Here is a 23,851-nt window from a genome sequence, read left to right as displayed (position 1 = left end):
CAAAATCTGTAATGACTTTTGGGTTTTAAGGGCTTTATCACATCTGCACTTAAGGTGTTTCTTTTTTTATTAAACCCAGAATGATTCCTGAGTAACTGGGATTACGGGTCTGAGCCACTTACATGCAGTATAACTTTTTTTTATTGGCATACGTTAATAATTCAAAGGAGTTTCACTGTAACATTTCCCAAGATCTGTAGTATATTGAACAAATTCATCTCCTTCATTACATATTTCCTAAATTGCTCTCCCTCCTTTTCAAAATGTTGAACATTTTGCTGTCCTCTTCATTTCCCAGTACCCTCTGCTTTTCTTGCCTTCCTTACAGTCCCTTTTTACACTAATGTCCCATTTTTATAATCATAACCGCCATGGTCATTTTAGGTTTAGATTTCACATATGAGAGAAAATGTTGTAGTTGGCATTTTGAGCTTGGCTTATCTTGCTCAACAAGATGGTCTCCAGCTTCTTTAATTTTCCTGATGATAACATGATCTCATTTTTCTTTTTCTGTAGGTCATAAGGTTTGAATTCAGGACCTGGTTGCTGTCCTTTGGCTTTTCTGCTCAAGATTATTACTCTATCATTTGAGCCATGGCTCCACTCCCTGTTTTGTGGTAGTTAATTGGAGTTATGTCTCACGGATTTTCCTGCCTGGACTGGCTTTGAAGCATGATCCTCAGATCTCCGCCTCCTGAGTAGCTAGATGCTGGTGTGAGCTACCAGTATCTGGCTGATTTTATTTTTCTTTATGGCTGAATGATACCCTAGTGATGTATTATCATGCCAGGCATTATACATTAAATTAAAAAAAAATCTATTCATTGATTGTTGGGCACCTAAGCAGTTTCCATAGCTTGGATACTGTGAATCGCGCTGCAGTAAATATGGGTGTTCCAGTATCTCTTATATGTTGAATTACACACTCCTCTGGCTATATGCCCAATAGTGATATGATTGGGTCATAAAATAGATGTATTTTTAGTGTTTTGATGAATCTCCATACTAATTTCCTTAGTGGTTACACTAGTTTAATTCCTGCCAATATTGTATGATTAACTTTCCCCCACATCCTCAGCAGCATTTGTTGTTTTCTTAACGGTGGCTATTAAGGTGGGCAAATAAACCCTCAGTGTAGTTTGATTTGCATTTGTTTTGTGGTTAAGGATGCTGACCATTTCTTCACATATTTATTAGCCATTTGTATTTTGAGAACTGTGCGCTACGTATATGCTCATGTATTCATTGGACTATTCATTCTTTTTGCTGTTTAATTTTGAGAGATCTTTGTATGTTCCCATTTTTGATCATCTATCCATTGAAGAATTGGCGAAGATGTTTCTCCCATTCCCAGGTTGTCTCTTCATTTCGGTCACTGCCCCACTTCTAGCTTTTTTCTTTGTGGTACCAAGGAAACGCACCGGGGTCTTCGTGCATGCTAGGCAAGCACTCTACCACTAGGCCAGACTCCCGGCCCCATTTGGCAATTTCTTACTCTTATTTTCTAGACAACTGGAGCCTATTCAACAAAGACTTGCCCAGGTCCGTCTCTCCAAGCGTCTTCCTTTGGAGGTTTCCCGGTCTCGGCTCCTACCCTGGGGTGAGAGGCACTGCTTCCTCCTGGTCAGGCGGTCCCCAGGCGAGGTCAGCGGGGCCAGAAGCCTCCGTGGTGCGCGCGTTCGCGTCCTCCCCGCCCTCGCCGGCGACCCCGGCCCCGTCACGTCTGGAATGGAGGACGGCCGGCCGGTGTTGCCGCGCGCCTTCAGCCCTGGGCGCCGACTGCGGGGCTGCGCGGTGCTCGGAGTCACGCCCGACCCCGGCGGCGCCACCCCCGGAGCCCATCCTCACTCGCCACCTCCACGAAACGACACCCCGAAACTCCCCGCCGGGCCCAGCGCTGCGGCGCGGTGACGTCACGCCGCCGCCGGGCGATCCCGGCTCTGGCGTCACGCGCCGATGACGTCACCCCGGCCGCTCCCCCCGCTCCCGGGGTTGGCCTCGCTCACGTGGGTCACTCGGCGCTCCCGCCCCCTCCCACCTGCGAGGGGCGGGGCGGCGGCGAGGGGCGGGGGCCGGTGGGCGCGGCCGGCGCCGGGCCCCGCGGCGGCGTACAATAGCGAGGTTGCGGGCAGCGGGCGGGGGAGGTGGCGGTGCGCCGCGGCGGCGGGGCCGGAGGTGCGGGCGGCCGGCGACGCCCCTCGCGGCTTTCCCCCGGCGGCTCCCGCTCCCCCCGGCATTCGCCCTTCGCGCCTCGGGAGCTCCGCACGCGCCGCGTCCCCTCCGCAGAGTCCCCTGGCGAGGGACCGCTCCAGCCGCTCGCTCCTCCGAGTCCGCCGGGCCTCGCTCGCTCGCAGACCCCGAGTGCGGAGGAGGGAGCAGGCCGTGCGGCGGCCGCCGCCAGCGGACGGAAAGGAGCAGCCGGCGAGCGTCCCAGGTGAGAAGCCGGGAGCGCGGGCGCCGCGGAGCAGCCGGGCCGGGTGCGGGGCCGCGCGGGGCGGGGCGGGCGGGGGCGGCCCCGGGCCCGCGTCCATTCATTCCGGGCGGCAGCGCCGCGCGCCAGGTGAGCGGAGGTCGCGCGGCCCCGCCAGGCCCACCCGGACCAACAAAGGCACCCGGCGTCTGCCCCGGGACGACCTGGGTCTGCGACGGCGGGGGTCCCCGGGGGGCCCGAGAGCAGGGGCCGGGCTGGCCGGGGACAACCCCATCCAAACTTCGCGGGGGTTCGGTCGCCACCCGGGCTCCGGGACGGGGAAAGCCTCGCCCAGCGGCGCCCGACTCGTGCACGGCGGGATCCCCGGTGCTGGCCCCGGGAATCACTTGAAGGGTTCAGCCCCTCCCCGGGGGCGGGGAATCGGTCCGGGCCGCGGCGCCGGACCTGCGCCCCTCCCCCACCGGGAGACCGCCCCGGCCGGGCGGTGAAAGGCCCGGAGAGAGGAGCGCAGTCGTTCCCCGTTCCACGTCGCGATTGGGGGCCACCACCAACCCTGTCTGGAGTTTTCTGAGCCGTAAAGTGTTTTGCAAGCCTTACCTGAGAAGTATTGAGGTTGTTTTCTTTGGATCTGGTGAGCAAAGTCCCTGTCTGGTCCACCTCTTGGAAGATTGTCTTTATGCTTTACCGTCATCCCAGAACTGGAAAGGTGAAAGGAAGGGTTCGGTCCGTGGTTGCCAGTAAAAATTCTTATTTGTTAGTCTTGACTTTAAGAACTGTTCTTTTGAGAAAGGATCCCTACCCCCCCTCCTTCCCCCCCCGAAATTCTAAGAGTTTGCTTTTAAGCTTCAGAAACAAGCAGGTAGCAATTTCAGCGTCCAATACCCTAATAAACAATTCTCTCCACCGTGAAGTCTTTGCTGGCATCTATCTTGTCCTTTCCAATAGTAGAAGTGACTTCTCCCCAGTGACGACTTTAGAGGCCCCCTGAGAGTTCTTCTCCCACTGCTTCTAAAACATTCCGGTTGTAATTTCTATTTGGAAATACCAAATCAGGTACGTAAGAATCCACCTCACGTTTCAAAAACTGTTTTTGGAACACGGACGCTGGAGCATTTCCTGGAGCTTGTTTATATGAAGACCTAGGTCTACCTGACCAGTGTGCCTGTTCAGTCAGTCATCTGTTTATTCAGCATTACTGGAGTGCTACTATGTTTCAAGCTTCCTCCTGAGAGATAGGGGATTCCCAGTGTATTAAGACTGTCTCTGTCTTCCAAGAGCTCAAAGTCTACGGTGAGGTAGACATGTAAACAATGAAGGCCCTGTGGGGGACTCCAGTTGTACCGAGAATACTGTGCAGTTAATGGAGGTGGTTGGACCTGTTTTACAAGTCTTGTCTTGGCCAAATTGAGTACTGAAAGGAAAGTGGCTGGCCCCTCATCCATAAGAGGTCACTTGATAGAAAAAGTTGTTCAACTCACTGTATATTTATAGAGCATATGTTTTGAGGCACGGAGGAAGGAATGCCTGAAAGAAGACACTTGTGCATCCGAAAGAAATCTTTCTAAAATAAAAACTTGGTCTCATCAGTGCTTCCTACCTCTTCATTGTCCAAAGATTATTTCTTGGTATGAAATTAAAAAAAAAAACAACTTGGAAAGAAGCTAGGCTATGGTGTCTCCTGTAATTCTAGCTTTTAAGGGGCTGCTCCAGAGGATGTAGGTTTGAAGCCAGGCTGGGTTAAAAAAAAAAAAAAAGCAAGAGGCTTCATCTTCAAAGTAGCCAGCAAAAGTAGGGCTGGGAGCATGGCTCAAGAAGTAGAGCACCAGTGAATCAAGCTTAGGGTCCTGAGTTCAAAGCCAAGTACTGCAAGAAACAAAACAAAATTTGGAACAAAAGGAAATTTGTGGAAATTAGACCAATGCCTGCCTTTGCAGCTTCACTTTCTTTCTTTTTTTGTTGGTCATGGAGCTTGAACTCTGGGCCTGGGTTGTCCCTGAGCTCTTCAGCTCAAGGCTACTGCCCCAGCCCTTGAGCCACAGCCTCACTTCTGGTTTTCTAGTGGTTAATTGGCAATAAGAGTCTCAAGGACTTTAGTGCCTTGTGCTGGCTTTGAACTGAGATCCTCAGATCTCAGCCTCCTGAATAGCTAGGATTATAGGTGTGAGCCACAGCACCTGGCAAGCAGCCTCATTTTCTATACTTCCTTGAAACTTTAATTATCATCTCTGCTTTTGCATGTGCTACATTTTCTACCTGGAATACCTTCCTTTTACCCCTTACTTCACTGTGAAAAATCCCTTGTTGAATCTCCAGGAAGCAGTCTCTTAGTCTTCTCCCTTCTTCCTCATCAGTGAATTGTTCTTCCATCTTACTGGCTCATATACATAACATTCTTACAATCCTCTTCTTATTACTCTATTCCAATTAAATTTGCGTTCATATATATATATATATATATTTTTTTTTTTTTCCCCTTAGCCTGTGGGCTTCTTGAGGATAGGATCAGTTTAGTTGTAGTGCTTAGCAAAGTTCTTGGCACGGTAAGTGAATTAATGTGTGAATGAAGAAGCAAGGCAAGACCCATGAGATAGAATACCTACTTAATCTTTTGGGTTGGAGTTATTAGTTCTCAAAGTGGTCCCTGAACCAGCATTGTCAGCAAAATCTGAAAACTTGAACACTTAACAGAACTCAACCTGAAAAACTCTGGATCTGGGGTACTGAAGTCTATTTTATTAAGACCTCTAAGTGATTATAATGCTTGTTAAAGTTTAGGAACCATGAGGATAACTCTTTCTGCAGAGTGCTGGTGTTTCATACCTAGAATGCTAGCTACTTGGGATGCTGGGATTTGGAAGACATTGGTCCATGCCAGCCTAGGCATATACATGAGGTTGTCTCAACCAAAGCTGGGTGCAGTAGTACATGTTTGTCAATTTTACTGTGGGGAGGCTGAGATTAGGTGGCTGTTTCAGGCCAAGCCTGAGCAGCAAAGCCTTCCAGACTCCATCTCCGGGGAAGAAGTTGAACATGGTGCTTATACCTGTCATCCTAGGGATTGCAGGAAATGAAAAATAAGATCACAGTCCATGCATAGGCCTGAACAAAAAATGAGTCAAAAATTACCAGTGCAGCCAGCAGCAGAGGCTCAAACCTGTAATCCTAGCTACTTAGGCTGAGATCTCAGGATTTTAGTTGAAGCCAGCCTGCATAGACTCTTATCTCCAGTTAACCAGCAAAAAAAAAGAAAAAAAATGGCCGGAAATGGAGATGTGGCACAAAAATAAACAGTGTAAGATGAGCAGAGTGGCACATATTTACTTGGGAGGTAGAGATTAGGGGAGCTCAGTTTGAGACCAGCTAGAGTGAGAAGAGAGAGGTTCATGAAGCAGCATCTCAACCAGTGGCGGGTATAGTGCAGTTGTATGGTATCCTAGTCACAAGGGAAGCATATGGGAGAATGCAGTGGCATATGCTTGTCTAAAGTGATAGGAGGTAAAGGGAGGAGATAAATAGGAAGCCTGTATCTCCTACTGGAAGCTTGGACATGAAATGAGACTGCATTGAAAATAACTGACACAAAAAGGGACTGGAGACTAGTGCATAAGTAGAATACCTGTGCAGTGTGCGTGAGGCTCTGGGTTCAAACCTTAGTATGCTCTTTATAAAATCAGCACCTTGCAAGTTCCCCTCCTCCCTGCTTTTTCTTGTTTAGGACTCACTGCCTGGCATAGCATTGCATTGCATTGCATCCTATCCCATCCCATCCATCCCTCTATCCATTCAACCATCCATCATCTGTCTGAATGTTTATCCATCTTCTACTACAAGAATGAACATGCTTCTTGATAGTAGGAAGCTTGTTGTACTCAAGTTCATTGCTTTAAGCCCAGAGCCTAAATTAATGACTTAGAGTTGTGGGCACTCAAATATTTGTTGAGTGAATAATACGATTTAGTCCTTTTTGTCTGTTTTGGTCATGGGGCTTGAACTCTGGGTCTTTGAGCTGCCCCTGAACTCTTCAGCTCAAGGCTATTGCTGTACTACTTGAACCACAGTGCCACTTCTGTTTTCTGGTGGTTAATTGGAGATAGGAGTCTCATGGACTTTTGTGCCCAGGCTGGCACAGATCTCAGCCTCCTGAGTAGTTAGGATTACAGGTGTGAGATACTAGTGCCCAGCCTCCTATTTACTCTTAAATTTACAAGGCTTACATTGGGGTTTTATTCAAGAATAGTTTTCAGGGGCTAGAAATGTGGTTTATTGGTAGAGTGCTTGCCTAGCATGCATGAAGCCCTGGGTTCAATTTCTCAGCACCACATAAACAGAAAAAGCTGGAAGTGATGCTGTGTCTCAAATGATAGAGTGCTAGCTTTAATCACAGAGCGGCTCAGGGACAGTACCCAGGTCCTGAGTTTAAGCTTCATGGCCTGGAACAAAAGAAAGGAAGGAAAAAATAGAAGACTTTTCAGTGAAGAGGAATCACATTCCAGTATGCAAACCCCAGGAGATTATAAAATTTGGGGGATTTATTTTAGCTTGGAAGTGTCTTCTCTTTTACTATCTTTAACTAGACTTTTGCATTCTTCTTGTTTTTGTTTTATTTTGTCTTGTTTTCTCTTTCAGTCATGACCTGAAAACGACTGAAATATCTTAGGCCAAGAATGTGTCATGGAAATTTGCAACTTGGTTTTACAAGTCTAAATAAGAACCCTAACTTTTGTGTCTTAACTTGAAACTGTGTCTTTCTAGACTCCAGTATTTTTGTCTTTCTGTAGAGATACTTCAGATCCTACAGGGTATATTTTGCATCACACAAAAGTTTCCCTTCATTATGAAGTGTTTAAAATGGCTTTTGTTGGGGCTGGGAGTTTGGTAGAGTGCTTGCTTTGCATGCACGAAGACCCAGATTCAATTCCTCAGTACCACATACGTAGCTGGAAATAGTGCTGAGGCTCAAGTGGTAGAGCTCTAGCCTTGAGAAAGTCCAAGGAGACAATGCGCAGGCCCTGAGCTCAAGTCCAGGACTGGCCAAAAAAAAAAAATGGCTTTTGTTTCTTTTATTTTCTTATAACCTAACCAACATGCCCAAATTATTTCTGGGAGAGGTTTTTTTTATTTTTATTTTTTCCATTAACTTACTTTCTTTTCCTCATATTTTGTTTTTGAGGTGTAGATTAATTGTACAAGGGGTTTCTTTGGGCTGTTTATCCCCTTATAAACAGTTAATGCGTCCTTCTCTATCATAGCTAGGCTCTTCTGTCAGGCAGGATGTGTAGCAGCTATACAGTAATCCAGTTTGTGTGTGTGTGTTCTGATGCTTGAAGTCATAGTCTGGGGACTTTCCCTGAGCTTTTTTGCTCAAGTTTAGCACTATACCACTTGGGACACAGTTTTACTTCAGGCTTTTTGGTGATGAATTGAAAAGTATCATGAACCTTCCTCCTCAAACTAGCTTTGAACCTCAATCCTCAGATCTCTTGAGTAGGTAGGATTACAGGTGTAAGCCACCAGTACCCCACCCTGCAGTCCAGGTTTTTGAGCTAAGAATAATTTCAGCATAGTTTGGTAAGTACTGAAATGAGGTGGTAAAATAGAAGAATATGGTTGTAAAGGTGGTAGAAAGCTGTCTCTATATGTTTTACCTCATTTTTTTTCAAGTGTTTTGATAAGCAGATTAAAAAGTAATTGTAAGAGGTCAGTGGCTTTTCTGAGAAAACGAAAAGCAAAATAAAGCTAGAACTAAAAACAGTTGGCAATTTGGGGGCAATTCTCTACTCCATTGCTGATGGTTTTAACATCTGCTTCTCCTCTAAATCTTTCTGAGCCATAGCTAGAAAGTGGGAAAAAAAAAACCTTCTCTATTTAAATGTTTAAGGTTCCAAAGAAGATACCTCTTCATATCTTAAATCTAAGTAGGTAACAAATGCTATATTTGGGGGAAAGAATAATGAAGAGCTGGGAATGTTCAGAGATATTTTATTTTTTCCCCAGAGATCTTAATCTATGATACTGTATGAGCTTGTAAAAGTAATTTTATTTCTGTTCCTTTGGTCCTCACTATAAAATGATGTTAGTAACAGTTGCTATGTCTAGTTTTCAGGGTTATGAAACAACTAAATAATGAGTAGAGAAAAACCTTTGAACACCAAAATTGGTTAGCTCATTGTTAGGTGATGATGCATTTACCAAAAATTGCTTACATTATTAAACACAGATTTTATACTAGACACTGTGTTAAGTGTTTAACAAGTTTTTCCAACCCCCAGAATAACCATGGAAGATGGTTGCTGGTATCTTACGGATAAGGAGGTGGAAGATTTTGGAAACTTGTTCTTGAATAAGTTTCTTTGCAACAAACAAGTGGCATATTTCAGTTCTAGTCCTTAGCCACCTGCTTCTAGCAGCTTTGTCTATATTCACTCCTCAGGATGCTTTATATTTTGTGCATAGAAGATATAAGAATGTTTTGCAAATAGTGCTGTCAGTTTAAATAATTTTTCCCCATTCAGCATGCTTTTGTGAGTGCCTACATGCATGTGTGCATTGGAAATATTGGCAAAGACAGGTTTACATTCATTGCAATTGCCTTACATTCCTTACAATTGCCATTTAGGAAGGAGAAAGACAGCTTCTTGGGTGTTATTTTGTTCCGTTTTACCAGTATCCCTGTGAAGATAGGTGTTCCCATTTCATAGGATAGTAGACTGTGATCACAGAAGTGTTGATTTACAAATATCACATCATCATTAGCAAATGCCTGGATAGTGATTTTAAACCACATTTTAAAATTCCAAATGTAATATCTTACTTTGCCGCTATCATTCATTAAATTAAACTAGAAACATCCTTTTAAATTACATCCTAGTCTTTTTAGTCAGCATTTTCTTCAGAGGAAGAAACTGAAATCCATAGTTTGAACTAGAAACAAATAATTGCTGATAAACTCTTTGACAGATGGTCATGATTGCACAGTTTAAAGATAATATTCCTTTTTTTTTTTTTTTGCAGTCCTGGGGCTTGAATTCAGGGCCCAAGCACTGTCCTTGGGCTTTCTCAAGGCTAGAGCTCTACCACTTGAGCCACAACACCATCCTAGCCTTTTCTATGTACGTAGCACTGAGGAATTGAACCCTGGTCTTCATGCGTGCTAGGCAAGCACTCTACCACTAGGCCAAACTCCTGGCCCCTAAAGATAATATTTCTTATTGAACTGAAAGATCAGGCTTTATCTGGTGTTCTTTTTCACCCTGTGCATTTCCATTTGGCATTGGAGCGTTATTAACATTATATTTTTTTGTCCTGTTGTAAGATTTTTTCTTCCTTGAATAACTTCCTATTCTCTTAAGTCTTGTTTTGAGTTATAGGACATCATTTCTTTCTTTTTTTCTTCTTCTTCTTTTTTTTTAAATTCTCAAATTATACCCTCTTAAAGAATAGTGTAGTCAGGGCTGGGAGTTTGGCCTAGTGGTAGAGTTTTTGCCTAACATGCACGAACAGCTAGGTTTGATTCCTCTGTACTACATACATAGAAAAAAGCCAGAAGTGGTGCTGAGGCTCATGTGTTAGAGTGCTAGCTTTGAGAAAACTCAAGGACAGTGCTCAGGCCCTGAGCTCAAGCCCAGGACTAGGAAAAAAAAAAAAAAAAAAGAATGGTATAGTAATAAGTCTATAAAGAACCAGCAGTTCACTGATACCTTATGTGATTTTGTGTGGTGTGGGTTAATTCTCTACAATTGATCTAACTGTAGTTACAAAAGTCCATTATGTTTTGACTCCTATTTATGGAGTCAAGGTTAAGTAATTTATGTGTAGCATTAGGAAATTCACTTTTTTTTTTTTTTTTTTTTTTTTTTTTTTTGCCAGTTCTGGTCTTAAGCACAGGGTCTGAGCACTGTCCTTGGATTTTTCTCAAGGCTAGAACTCTACCACTTGAGCCTCAGCACCACTTCCGGCTTTTTCCAAGTATGTGGTACCAAGGAATTGAACCCAGGTCTTCATGCTTGCTAGGCAAGCACTCTACCACTAGGCCAAACTCCAGGACCCAGGAAATTCACTTTTACTTATGGGTATTCTTCCTTTACCTTTCCTCTTCTAGTCCTCTCCAACATTCCTTTTCCATTCAGATTGATTAAATATCAACTAAGGCTGACAGAACATTTTTTCCTATATAGATATATGCCTTTTGAATTCCTTTTTCTCTGGTGCTGGGGTTTGAACTCAGGACCTTGCACTTGGTAGGCAGAAGATCTACTGCTTGAATCACATGCAAAGCTGCCTTTTGAATAATTTGGGCTGATAAATGAAAAGGCCAATATATGCATAGCTTTCTTATCTGTCTCCCCTACAGGGTATGTAGGCTAAGCCTGTCTTATTTTTGCATTGATTTTCACAAAGCTGGGACACATGTCTTCCTTATTTTAACTCTTGTCCTTTTTGTACTTTTTGTATCACCACAATATTTATCATTTCCTAGAGAAGGAAATAGATGTAAAAAGTGGAGCACCAAATTTGAATTTAGATAAAGAGCAACTTGGATACTTATTCTTTGCAAAATAGAATATTTAATTCACAGAGTTGTTGTGAAGATTAGTGAAAATTAGTTGTGAGATGGTAGAAGAGTTGTAATTTTATGACTGTTATGTGTAGCAGTGGTTTTAAATTTTGGTTATACATTTGAACTGTTCGTCAGGAGGGTGTGTGTGTGTGTGTGTGTGTGTGTGTGTGTGTGTGTGTGTTATTCCATGCCTGAAATTCCAGCTACTTGGGAATTGAGAAACATGAGGATTAGAGGATTTTGGTCTGAAGTCGGCCTGGGAAAAAGTGCAAGACCCTACTCAAAAGAGACACTAAAAGCAAAAGGCTGGGATTGTGGTGCACATGGTAGAGCACTCATCAAGCTTGAGTCCCTAAGTCTGGAGAGACTGGCGCTCTTTATTAATTTTATAGAAGAGAAAACAGAGAAGTTAGTTCAATTGCCTGAGGCTAAGCAGCACAGCTATGATGTGAAGCTAGATATTTCTGACTTCTCAGTTCATTTATCTTTTGTTATTTCATAGCTGGCTTACATCCCTAAGGAGCTGTTCCTTAAGGGACTGTGAGTCATTTCTTAGAATTCCTTAATCTTTGAAATCTTTCCTACCTTGGGAATAGGTAATCAGGGTATATCAGGCTAAACTATTGTTTCATTGTCTTTATACAATCCCTCCTGTTTCCAAATGTTTATTTTATTATGAAAGTAACATTTTTAAAAAAATAAAAAATTCAGAGATAGACTCTGAACTTTAAATAAAATAAAAACACTAATGTTGTGAAATTTTTATACTCTCCCCTCAAGAAAAAAAAAGAAAAAAGAATATGTAGATAAAAGGTAATAACTAAAATCCAAACAACTCACCTGACATGGATGTAATGGGGAAAGGTGGGGTAGAATGATGGAAGGCACCGAGTTGATCAAGATGCTTTGTACTCATAATCTGATTTGTGGAATTGAGACCCCTTTGTACAACTACTTAAAAAGCCCCACCTAGGGGCTGGGAGTTTGGTAGAATGCTTGCCTAGCATGCACGAAAACCCGGGTTCGATTCCTCAGTACCACATACATAGAAAAAAGCCGTAAGCGGTGCTGAGGCTCAAGTGGTAGAGCACTAGTCTTGAGAAAGTCCAAGGACAGTGCTCAGGCCCTGAGCTCAAGCCCAGGACTGGCACACACACACAAAAAGCCCCACCTAACATATTCATTAGAATTTTATCAGAGAAATGTGAACAAATTAACATTTCATGTATTTTTTTTTAATCATTTAAGAAAATGAGTACAGTGTGGTAGTTACTTTGGCCCCGCCACTCCCTTTCCCCAACTTCATTGTACTTTGGAGATAAATAAGATGAGGAACAAGTCAGCACCATTAGCTTCTTTTTTTTTTTTTTTCTTCCAGTCCTGGGGATAAAACTCACAGCCTGAGCACTGTCCTTGGGCTTTCCTCAAGGCTAGTTCTCTATCACTTGAGCCACAGCACCACCTTTGGCTTTTCTATATATATGGTACTGAGGAATCAAGCTTTGGTCTTCGTGCATGCTAGGCAAAACTCCACTAGGCCAAACTCCCGGGCTCCATTAGCATCTTTAACATTGAATCTAGGGCCTGTGCATGCTAGGAAAGCCCTTTAGCATTGAGCTACACCTCCAAGTCTTCAAAATACTATTAAGGACTTCCACAGTGTCAAATACTTTCAAGAATTATTCTAGGAGACTAAATATCTATCTTTGATACATAGTTTCATCATGTAACCAAAGTAGCCCAGGCTAGCCTCAAATTCTTATTTCTCCTGCCTCTAGAGTGCCAGAATTAACAAATATGAAACTGCATATGATTGGTTTTCTATTTCCTTCGTACTGGGAATTGAACACAGAAACTTGCGCATACTAGGCACAGGCTCTCCTATCCCCAGCCTTAATGAATGTGCCATTTACTCTTCATTTTATAAATGAGGAATGTTGGTATCAGAGCTCAAGCTAGAATTTGAAGCATTTAATTGCTTCACATTTTAGTGGTCATTATAGTGTAACTGGCAAAACACTTTGTTACCCTGAGCCTCCATTTACCTTGGGTGTTAAATAGATGTGTATTATGTAGATGTGTTCCTAGCTTAAATACTTTACAATAGTGATCTTTCTCTCTCCCTCCTTCCTTTCTCTCTTTCTATTTCTGTTTTTGCCCTCCCTCCTTTCCTTTCCCTTCCTTCCTCCTTTCCTTTCCTTTCCTTTCCTTTCCTTTCCTTTCCTTTCCTTTCCTTTCCTTTCTTCTTTTCTTCCCTCTCTTTCTCTCATCTCCTCTTTCCTCTTCTGTAGTACTTGGATACAGCACAGGGCCTCCTACATAGTAGGTTTGTACTCTACTCCTCGACCGTATCCCCCAGGCCTTATGATAGTGATTTTTAACTTTCTGGCCTCTTTTCTGCCTTTTTTTCCCCCATAATACATTTGCACATAGTCTCAGTACTTATAGAAACAATTTTAATGGCCTAGAAGAGCAAGATTTAAACTTCTAAAATGGGGGATAGATGGTGAATGATTTGATACATTGGACAGACTTGATTTTTACCATTCCTTGTTTGAAAATTACTTTTTTACAATATTCTCTTTCGTTTAAGGTTATTTCCCTCCTGGAATTAGCTGACTAGTCCAATATCTGAAGGTATTTTTTTTTTCCTTTCTTACTCTCTTTTATTTATTTGTATTGGGATTTAAACTCAGGCACTGATTATGTTAAATATGTCATCTGCCAAACCTTCAAGATAGATGCTTCTTGAAAAATTCAACAAGTTATGTAATTTTGTAAAGCAAATGAAAAACAAAAAGTAAGGTGTACAAAATGGAAAAGTCCGGGGCCGGGAGTTTGGCCTAATGGTAGAGTGCTTGCCTAGCGTGCATGAATACCCGTGTTCCATTCCTCGGTACCACCTACATAGAAAAAAGCTGGAAGTGGTGCTGAGGCTCAAGTGGTAGAGCTCTACCTTGAGAAAGTCCAAGGACAGTGCTCAGGCCCTGAGCTCAAGCCCAGGACTGGCAAAAAAAAAAAAAAAAAAAGGAAAAATCCATAATGGTAAATGTTTGAAAGCCCAGTTTCTTCAGCAGCCTAGAAATAATTTATAGATGTATATATGTGATCAGAAATATGCACATTATTTATGTACATGAGTTCCCATATAATTGATAACTTAGATTTTATTTATATTTTCTGTATTTGTTATTGGCCTGATTATTCATTCCTCAGTATATTCATCAATCCATATTATTTTGTAGCATTTCAAAATAAGTTGTAGACATTAATACCCCTCACCATTAAACACTTTAGAATTCATATTGTTAATAGTTTACAACCACCCTCTTACTTAATATCCTATAATGTTTTGTTCCTGGCTATCTGCCCTACTAGACCCTAAACTGCAGAAAATAGTTTTTTTCTTAAACCACGGCCACTTACAGAGAATGAGCTTGGTCATATCCTTTTCTTTCAAATCAAAGTGTCTTTTTTGGTTTATGTTCGTTTTTTTTGTTTTGTTTTTACTGCATATTAATTTTCTCAAGTTCCACAAGCATAAAGAAATTCTTTTCAATAGCTGAAACAGGTAGGAGAGAAAAAACTTTATTGTGCTAAGTATATAGCTGCCTGGTGCAAATATTTCTGACATGAGTAAAAGTTGAAGGCTTTTCTGATGCTATCTAAGGTTATGGAAAATTGTTAGGCAATGATTAGCTATTTTTTTTATTCTGGGTAATTCTCCATTTCATTTGAGTAAAGAAATTACATGTTGCATAAAAAATGGCATTGGAGGGGCTGGGAGTGTGACTTAGTGGTAGCGTGCTTTCCTAGCATGCATGAAGCCCTGGGTTTGATTCCTCAGTACCACATACACAGAAAAAGCCAGAAGTGCAACAGTGGCTCAAGTGATAAGAGTGCTGGCTTTGAGCAAAAGAAGCCCAGGGAACAGTGCCCAGGCCCTGAGTTTGAGTCCCAGGACTGGCAAAAAAAAAAAAATGACCTTGGATTGGAGCAGTTACAAGCTAGATTGTTAGTGTGTTTTGTTTTTATGTTTGGTTTTGGTTTGACCTTATGCATGGTACTCAAGTGCTCTACTGCTGTATCCCTTGTCTTAGGGCCAGGTCTTTTTAGTAATATTCAAGGACATATTTCAAAATTGGCAGTTCTCTTTTAGATTAGTATCAATTAAAGTGCCTTATAATTCTAATAAGGCTTAGCATACATGACATTATTTTTCTCCTGCTTCTTTGATACAGGGTTTCTGTTATTTGCCCAAGTCGATCCTGAACTCTCATCCCCCTACAATATTAGTCTACCAGGTATAGGATTCTAGGTATGCTTTGCTGTGCCTGACTGAATGTTACTGATTTACTTACATTTTAAATACTAGCGTTGAGGCTGAGGGTGCTCTTGATTCAGTCCTTAGAACCAAATACAAATACAGAAACATCCAGAGTTCTGTTTCACAAATCTTTTTTTTTTTTTGCCAGTCCTGGGGCTTGAACTTCAGGGCGTATGTATTTTTTTGCTCAGGGCTAGCACTCTACTGCCTGTGCCACAGTGCTATTTCGGGCCTTTTCTGAGTAGTTTATTGGAGATGAGAGTCTCTTGGCTTTCCTTCCCTAGGTTGGCTTCAAACCGCAATCCTCAGATTTCAGCCTTTTGGGTAGCTAGGATTACAGGTGTGAGCCATCAGTTCCCAGCTTACAAACTTTTATAGTACTGTTAGTAAATTTAAATTTTCGCCACTATGCTATTCTATTAACATGTTAATATATATGCTATCATATGAACATATATGTTAATATACATACTTACATAGTTGAATCATAACAGATCATTGTTTGCTCTTTTCTCTTGGCTTAAAATTATTTGTCCATGTTACTTTTATTGGTGAGGTATTAGGGATTGAATTTAAGGCTTCTTGATTGCTAGTCAAGTGTTCTACCACTTGAGGTATACACTACCCTCTTCAGCCCTTACGATTTTCATTATAAAGCTTAATGATTGATAACTTAACTGAAGCTATCATATTAGTCAGGGTTCCACCAACAGAGTAGAACTAGTAGATGAATTATATGTAAGAGAAGTTTCATTTTTTAAAAATAAGGCCTTTCAAGATTGTGGATGTTAACCAAACATTTACAGAATGTCTTCATAAACATACCTGGAGTAATGTTTAATCCAACAACTTGGTACTGTAACCTAGCCAAGGTGACACGTAAAAGCATTAGTCCCAACCATTTAGGCTTTTATTTTTATGTTACAAATTATACTGCTATATGATTACAGTGTTTTACCTTTAAGACTGCATATAATTTTCTCCTTTTGAAAGTTTCTTTAGAGTAAATTTCCATAACAGTTGGAGGGATGACAATTTTGATTTTACAATGTATTACAAAGATGTACTAATCAAGTTGTAGTGTTGGTATGAAGATTAGGCATAGAAGCCTTGTGTGTATTGATGCACTTCTAGCTTTTGGGAGACAGAGGTAGGAAGATTTCTGTTCGAAGCCAGTTTTGGTTACATAGTATGATACTAAGGGGGAAACAAAAAACTTAAAAGAAAAGGATTGGACAGCTAGGTTAGTGGAATAAAATTGAGAGTCCAGAAATGAACTCTCACATTTGTGGTCAATTAGAATTTTTTTTTTGCCAGTCCTGGCTTTGAGCTCAGGGCCTGAGCACTGTCCTTGGACTTTCTCAAGGCTAGAGCTCTACCCCTTGAGCCTCAGCACCACTTCTGGCTTTTTTCTATGTATGTGGTACCGAGGAATCGAACCTGGGTCTTGGTGCATGCTAGGCAAGCACTCAACCACTAGGCCAAACGCCCGGCCCTGTCAATTAGATCTTTAACAAAAATGTGAAGACAAGCCGGGTGTGGTGGCTAACACCTGTAATTCTAGCTACTCAGGAGGCTGAGATCTGAGGATCGTGGTTCAAAGCCAGCCCAGGTACAAAAGTCTGTGACACTTTTATCTCCAATTAATCACTAGAAAACCAGAAGTGGTGCTGTGGCTCAAGGGGTAGGGCGGTAGCTTTGAGCTGAAGAACTCAGGGACAGCACCCAGGTCCAGAGTTCAAGTCCCATGACCGACCCACTCCCCACCCCAAAAAATGTGAAGATGGTGGAATGAGGGTCACTATGTCAATAAATGATCCCAGAATTTACATCTAGATATGTATGTGCAAAAGAATGAAGTTGGACCCTGACTTTGTATGTCCCAAAACCGAATAAAAATCCTTTGTAGACTAAAGTGTAAGAGATAAAGCTATAAAACTTGGAAGAATGCCTGGAGGAAATTTTAGTGACCTTGAATTAGACAAAATCTTTTGTTGTATAAAATAAAATTGGACTTAATTAAAACTTCATTAAAAAAATCCTCACGGTCTTCAAAGATTGTCATCAGCAAAATAGAGGAAAGGCCTACATTTCATATATTTAACAGGGCACTTAGATTTAGAAATCATTAACAAAACTCCCCAAACAGCCCAGTTTAAAAATGAATTTGCTGGATAGGTGCAGTGGTTCATGTGTGTAATCCTAGCTATTTGAGAGGTGGAGATTTGGTGAATCACAGTTCAAGGCCAGCTTGGGCATAAACGATCTCAAGACCCTCTCAAACAGCTAAAAATCTGGGTACTTTTTATTCATTCCAGCTATGAGGGAATTGTAAAGGAAGGATAAATAGGAGAATCACACTTCAGGCTAGCTGAGCAAAAACTGATACTGTCTTCAAAAATAACAACTCCTGAGTTCAAACTCCAGTATTGAATAAAAAAAGGGGATAGTGTGGCCTTTCTTTCCCTTTATTCCTTTAATAAATAAGTTTTCAGTATCTGTTGTGATGTAGGACCTTCCTAAAATCCAGATGATTCCCCTCTACTGTCTACTTACAGCACTTTATTATCTGTACTATCTACTTACAACACTTTGTTATTATCTGTAATATCTTTGTTATTATCTGTTGTATTTGTATTATAAAATGACTTATGATTCTTTAGTAGATGCTTATTACATGTCTGGATTTTGCAAGAGTCCTGCTTGTTTTGTTTGTCATTGTACTTGTCACCTATACAGTGTCTCTAGCATAGAGTTGCAACTATTTGCTGAAATAAGCTCATGTGATTGATGAAAACGAATTTTCAAGACTTGTCAGTTTTAGTTCTGATTTTCTATATTTCCAGATTTGTCTCTATTTTTCCATTCCTTTTGCTTAGGTTTAAACTAGTCATTTCTTCCTTGAGTATTTAATAACCTTTTATAGTCCTGGCAGCCAGTCCTTTTTGCTCTCTTATCCATTATTCTGCCTGCAGTGAAGTTTCTGATACTGTAATTATTCCACTCACTACTGCTAGTCATATATAAGTTAGTTTGTACAGTGAACTTTGCAGTTTGATTGCACGTATCACTTCAGCCTCATCTTTCTTTTGACACTAATCTATTTCTCTAAAAAGGCTTTCAGTTTTGAGTTTTAATTATTGCTGTACTGAGGATTGGAGCTGAAGGCCTCTACTTGTTTGTGTATTCTCCCACTTGATACATGTCCTCCCACCACCCACCCCCAAGGATCTCCTTTTTTCCACATTAGTTGTTTTTAGAAAGAGGCTCATGCTTTTGTCTGGGCCAGCCTCAGGTTGATATCCTCTCACATGTGGCCTCTAGTATGATTGTTATCATAGGCACAAAAGTCACACTCAGCTTACTAATTGAGGTAGAGGTTCTAGTACCTTTTGGGCTAAGGGATCCTCCTGATAGCTGGGATAATATGTGTGAACCACCTGGATAGGTTTATGTTTTAATCAATTTGGTATTGTATCATCCTTTTTCCTGGACCTGAAGTTCCTTTTTTCCTTCTACTGTTAAAACTCTTTATTCTTCAAGATGGAACTTGTGTTCCATTTCTCCCCTGTCTGCATCCTCATTCACCCATTCATAGCATGGAATTCTACTGGATAATTCTTTGTTTTGTTCTTTGCTATATCTCTAGCATTGGGAGCATCTCGGATATGAAGTAGGCTCTCAGTAAATATTTGTCAAATGGTTGAGATAATTTACTTACATACTCACTGAATAAATATTAAGTTTTCTTGAATTTCCATAGTACTCTCCTCAGTCATTGTAGTATGATTAGGTATATAGAAGTTCATGTGTTATCTGTAGGGACTGATCACCTGCAGAACTGCAGAAATATATATATATATATATATATATATATATATATATATATTTTTTTTTTTTTTTTGCCAGTCCTGGGCTTGAGCTCAGGGCCTGAGCACTGTCCTTGACTTTCTCAAGGCTAAAGCTCTACCACTTGAGCCTGAGCACCACTTCTGGCTTTTTTTTCTACGTATGTGGTACCGAGGAATCGAACCTGGGTTGTCCTACATGGTAGGCAAGCACTCTACCACTAGGCCAAACTCCCGGCCCCGTGCAAGTGCTTTTCTAGTAGTAGGAGGACTGACATTTAACAATATGATTCAAATAGATTCTGAACTGAAGACTCAAGAATTTTATGAAGTTGGAACAATGGTTTTGAAGGATGGATTAAACCACTCACAAACCACTAACAAATAAGAATTAGATAAAGTTAGGCCACTGTAAATCTGTAAAGGAGTCCCATAAATGTATGTAATTGTTATTTGTAAGTTAAATTAAAAAAAAAAACCGGAGGAGGGACCGGGAGTTTGGCCTAGTGGTAGAGTGCTTGCCTAGCATGCATGACGACCCGGGTTCGATTCCTCGGTACCACGTACATAGAAAAAAGCTGGAAGTGGTGCTGAGGCTCAACTGGTAGAGCTCTAGCCTTGAGAAAGTCCAAGAACAGTGCTCGGGACCTGAACTCAAGCCCAGGACTGGCAAAACAAGACAAAACAAAACAAAAAAAAAATGGAGGAAAAATTAATGTGGATATCAGGAGATTCAGAAGATAATAATTTATGTAACAAGGAGTCTGAGATGCCCTTGGGAAAAACTAGTGAAGCTCTTGAATATTTTTACAGAATTGATCTTTTCTACATGTTTCGAATGCCAAAAGTGAAATGACAGATATTCTTTAAGAATTACCTTAAAACATTTATAACCAATATTGTTATATAGATGATTTTAGGTTTATCTTTATAAATAAGTTTCTTTTCCTTTAAAGACTCAATCTGCTTTTGAGGCATGAAATGTTGGTTCCTTTGTCAGTTGATTTAACTGGTGGTTGGAGTATTTGTTATCCTTGGGTGAGAAGAATTCTCTTTGTATATTCTTTGTTCTCTGAGGTTAGGGCTGTGCTTTATTCATCATATTCTTGGATGCCTATTAAGTGTACAGTGATAAAGGAAGAAGTAAAAAAATTGAAGTGATTTGGAAAAGTTTCTCAAAAGATAGTGTATGGCCCTGAGCTTGTATGGCAGGTGAATGTTAGAATTTGACTGTTGTCCTTTATTAAGTCCAAAAGAAAAACCTTCCTTCCTTTGGCCCGATCCTGCCTAGAGTGTACTTTAATATTCAGAATCTGTTCTCTGCCTCTATAGCTCTTGTTCTCATTGTCATTCTTCCTGGAGATTGAGATGAAAATGAGAGAGGCTTTGGGCTGCTGCCTGGGTATCCACATTCATGAGAATTTAGAGATGCAAAGGGACCAAATGCTATGCTTGACCTTGCTGGCTCCAGGTCAGCCAGTCATTGCTTTCCTGCTCTCGCTTTGTTCTCAGTGCCTCTAGACTCCTATCTGCTGGAGGTTTGTGCTACAGCTGTTTTTCCCAATTAATGTAATGTTAATGTGCCCCTTAATGAAGCCACGGAAGCACGCGATTGCAGCCTGTGGACAAGAACTCCATAATGGCAGCCTTCAAAGTATATTTCACTTACAACTGGATTATGTACTTGAATACATTTTCGTATTCTTTTTGAAACCATAGAAACAGCTGCAGAATGTGACATTAGCTTTGGGAGCCTTAACTCCTCACTTTATATAAGAGAGAAGATAAGACAAAAACAGAAACAAAAAAGCTCATGTCCAGACCTCATATTTCAACAAATTTGTCTCATGTAAATATACTTTTATCATCTCTCTGCATTATGTAGCAATAAAACCTCTTCCCATGACTTAAGTGAATCCTGCCATTTTCTCACCATGTGCCATAGAGGAGAAAACCTCTAGACTTCCTGGAAGTGATACTAACCATACTTATTCATAGATTAGTTTTAGGATTACACAAGGTAATAGTTGTAGAGCACTTAGCAGATTTTGATATATATTAACTGCTCAATAAATGTTGGCCAGGGTAGAGAAATTAAAATGATCCTACACAGTCAGCACCTAATTTATAGCCCTGTCTTTGAAACCTTTGTTCCTAATTCTTTAGTTAGAAAACAAGCCTGTGCATTAGTTTACCCTTCGTTTCATAGTAATAATCACTAGACACTCTGTTGGAAATGAACTACACAACTTGGTCAGGGGAAGGTGATTTGAGATGAAAAACTGGGAGAAAACGAGGGAAGTGTGACACTGTTCAAAAAATGTACTTATTACCTGACCTCTGTAACTGTAATCCTTTGTGTGTTACCTTTACAATAAAAATATATAAAGCAAGCCTGTGAATGCCTGTTTGTTAGTAGCTTCTGCACCAATAATATTTTTTTAGCATATAGTAGATATATAATAGTAATAAATATTTGATAAATTAAAATATTTTTGAATGGGGCTTAAGACAGGGACTTAGTATGTAGTCCAGGCTGTCCTGAAACTCGCTGTTTAACTTAGGCCCATTCAGACTCACAATCCTCCTGACTCAGCCTAATTTGTTGTGGAATTTTTCTGAAATAATCAGGGTTATATTGTTTGAGTGACACAAATCTTTTTTGTTTTACAGTTGTTTATATGAATCTGTACTTTAAAAAATAGCTTTTTGTGTTATGCCTGTTTTTTTTCCCCCTAGGTATCTAACCCTCCTACAGAGCTATTTTAATTTTCTTGTCATTCATTTTTCTTTTATTTTCTTTCTCTCTTTTTTTTCTTTGTTGGTCATGGAGCTTGAAATCTGGGCAGGAGTGCTGTCCCTGAGCTCTTCAGCCAAGGCTCCAAGGCTAGTGCTCTACCAGTTGAGCCACAGTGCCACTTCTTTCTTTTATTTTCTTTTTTTCAATTAAAAAAAATTATATTACCGCCAGGCACAGTGGCTCATGCCTGTAATCCTAGCTACTCAGGAGGATGAGATCTGAGGATTGTGGTTCAAAGCCAGTCCAGGCATGAAAGTCTGTGAGACTCTTATCTCTAGTTAACCACTAGAAAACCAGAAGTGTTGCTGTAGCTCAAGGGGTAGTGCAATAGCCTTGAGCTGAAGAGCTCAGGGACAACTCTCAGGCCCAGAGTTCAAGTCCCACCACTGCCCCCCCAAAAATTACTTAGAAGCATTCAGAATGTCAACAAAACAGCTGCAACTTTTTTTTTTGTACTTACGGAGTGGTATTCAGTGAACAGAACAATTATTTTGTATAAGCTGCTTCAGACAACTGAAAGATAAAAAATCTACCAACCCTATATATAACTAATCTGTGCTGTACACCAACAATAACCTGCTTTAAATTTTCATGCCAATTCATAACCCCCATAACTGTACCAGGTAAAGTTAGTGGCTATTGAAAGTACCACCAGAGGGCTGGGAGTTTAGCCTAGTGGTAGAGTGCTTGCCTAGCATGCACGAAGACCCAGGTTCAATTCTTTGGTGCCACAAACATAGAAAAAAGCCAGAAGTGGTGCTGAGGCTCAAGTAGTAGAGCTCTAGTCTCGAGAAAGTCCAAGGACAGTGCTCAGGCCCTCAGCTCAAGCCCAGGACTGGCAAAAAAAGAATTGTGTGTGTATACACACACACACACACACACACACACGCGCGGACATTCGGTAATGTGTTAACTATTAAAAAAAAAGACACTGTACCACTTAATAAATTTTACACAGACTTCTTACATTTCAGTTTTTTTTCCTTAGAAAGAGGGAGTTGTGCACCAGGTAGGGGAACCATCTTATTCAACATCATCCTTTCCATCTTCATCCTCATCCTCTTATCTTCCTCCACTTCCTTCTTTTTCTTGCTCTTTTCAGCCTTCACAACCCCCCTCTTTTTTTTTTTTTTTTTTTTTTTTTTTTACTGCAGCAGGCTTTCCTTTAGCTCAGTAGGCAGCAGTACCCTTTTTATGTTTTTCCTTATCTCAGCAGATTTCAGAGAAGAACTCATAAGGTTGCTTGCCATCTGCAGCAGTGTTGTTCCATATGTCTCCCAGGTTTTTTGAAACATCACCAGCAGACAGGCCAGGATGTTCCCCTTTGGTTTCAGGATAATACTCAGAACAGAACAAGAAGAAGGCCAAAGGAGGCCTTTTGGGGGCCTTGAGGGCCTTCTGTTTCCCCTTTACAAGGGATACAGGTTTTCATTTCTCTTTCATAGCGAGCTTTGTCCGCGTTGGCCATGTCTTCAAATTTTCCTTTCTCTTTAGTAGACATAGTCTGCCACATCTCTCAGCATTTTTTTTTGTCAGTCCTGGGGTTTGAACTCAGAACCTGGGCACTGTCTTTGGGCCTTCTCAAGACGAGAGCTCTACCACTTGAGGCACAGTGCCACTTCTGGCTTTTTCTGTGTATGTGGTACCGAGAAATTTTCTCCCTTGCTCAAGGCTAGCACTCTTACCACTTTGAGGGACAGCACCACCTCCAGTTTTCTGGTGGTTAATTGGAGATGAGTCTTACAGACTTTCTTGCCTGGACTGGCTTTGAACTGCAATCCCAGCCTTCTAAGTATCTAGGATTGCAGGTGTGAGCCACCAGCACTGGCTTTCTTTTAAGTTTCCTGGTTTCATTTTCATGTATGTACATTGAGTATTATGGCTGTAT

General features: G+C 41.2%; 1 protein-coding gene across 2 annotated transcripts in view; it reads left to right on the top strand.

Annotated features, from left to right (window-relative positions):
* Positions 1-2,343: 2,343 nt before the first annotated feature.
* Pak1 (p21 (RAC1) activated kinase 1) overlaps positions 2,344-23,851 on the top strand; it is a 128,654-nt gene continuing 107,146 nt past the window's right edge. Inside the window, exon 1 of one of the 2 annotated variants that reach the window (XM_090348481.1) lies at positions 2,344-2,434. The gene's annotated coding sequence lies outside the window, so the exon portion shown is untranslated. The remainder of the gene's footprint in view (positions 2,435-23,851) is intronic. The other variant, XM_090348480.1, reaches the window with a different exon arrangement.

Source organism: Megascapheus bottae, chromosome 16 (assembly GCF_031878675.1).
Source record: "Megascapheus bottae isolate mThoBot1 chromosome 16, mThoBot2.hap1, whole genome shotgun sequence".
NCBI lineage: Eukaryota > Metazoa > Chordata > Mammalia > Rodentia > Geomyidae > Megascapheus > Megascapheus bottae.
Note: the sequence above shows the minus strand (reverse complement) of the source record. Positions and strands in the feature narration are given on the sequence as shown.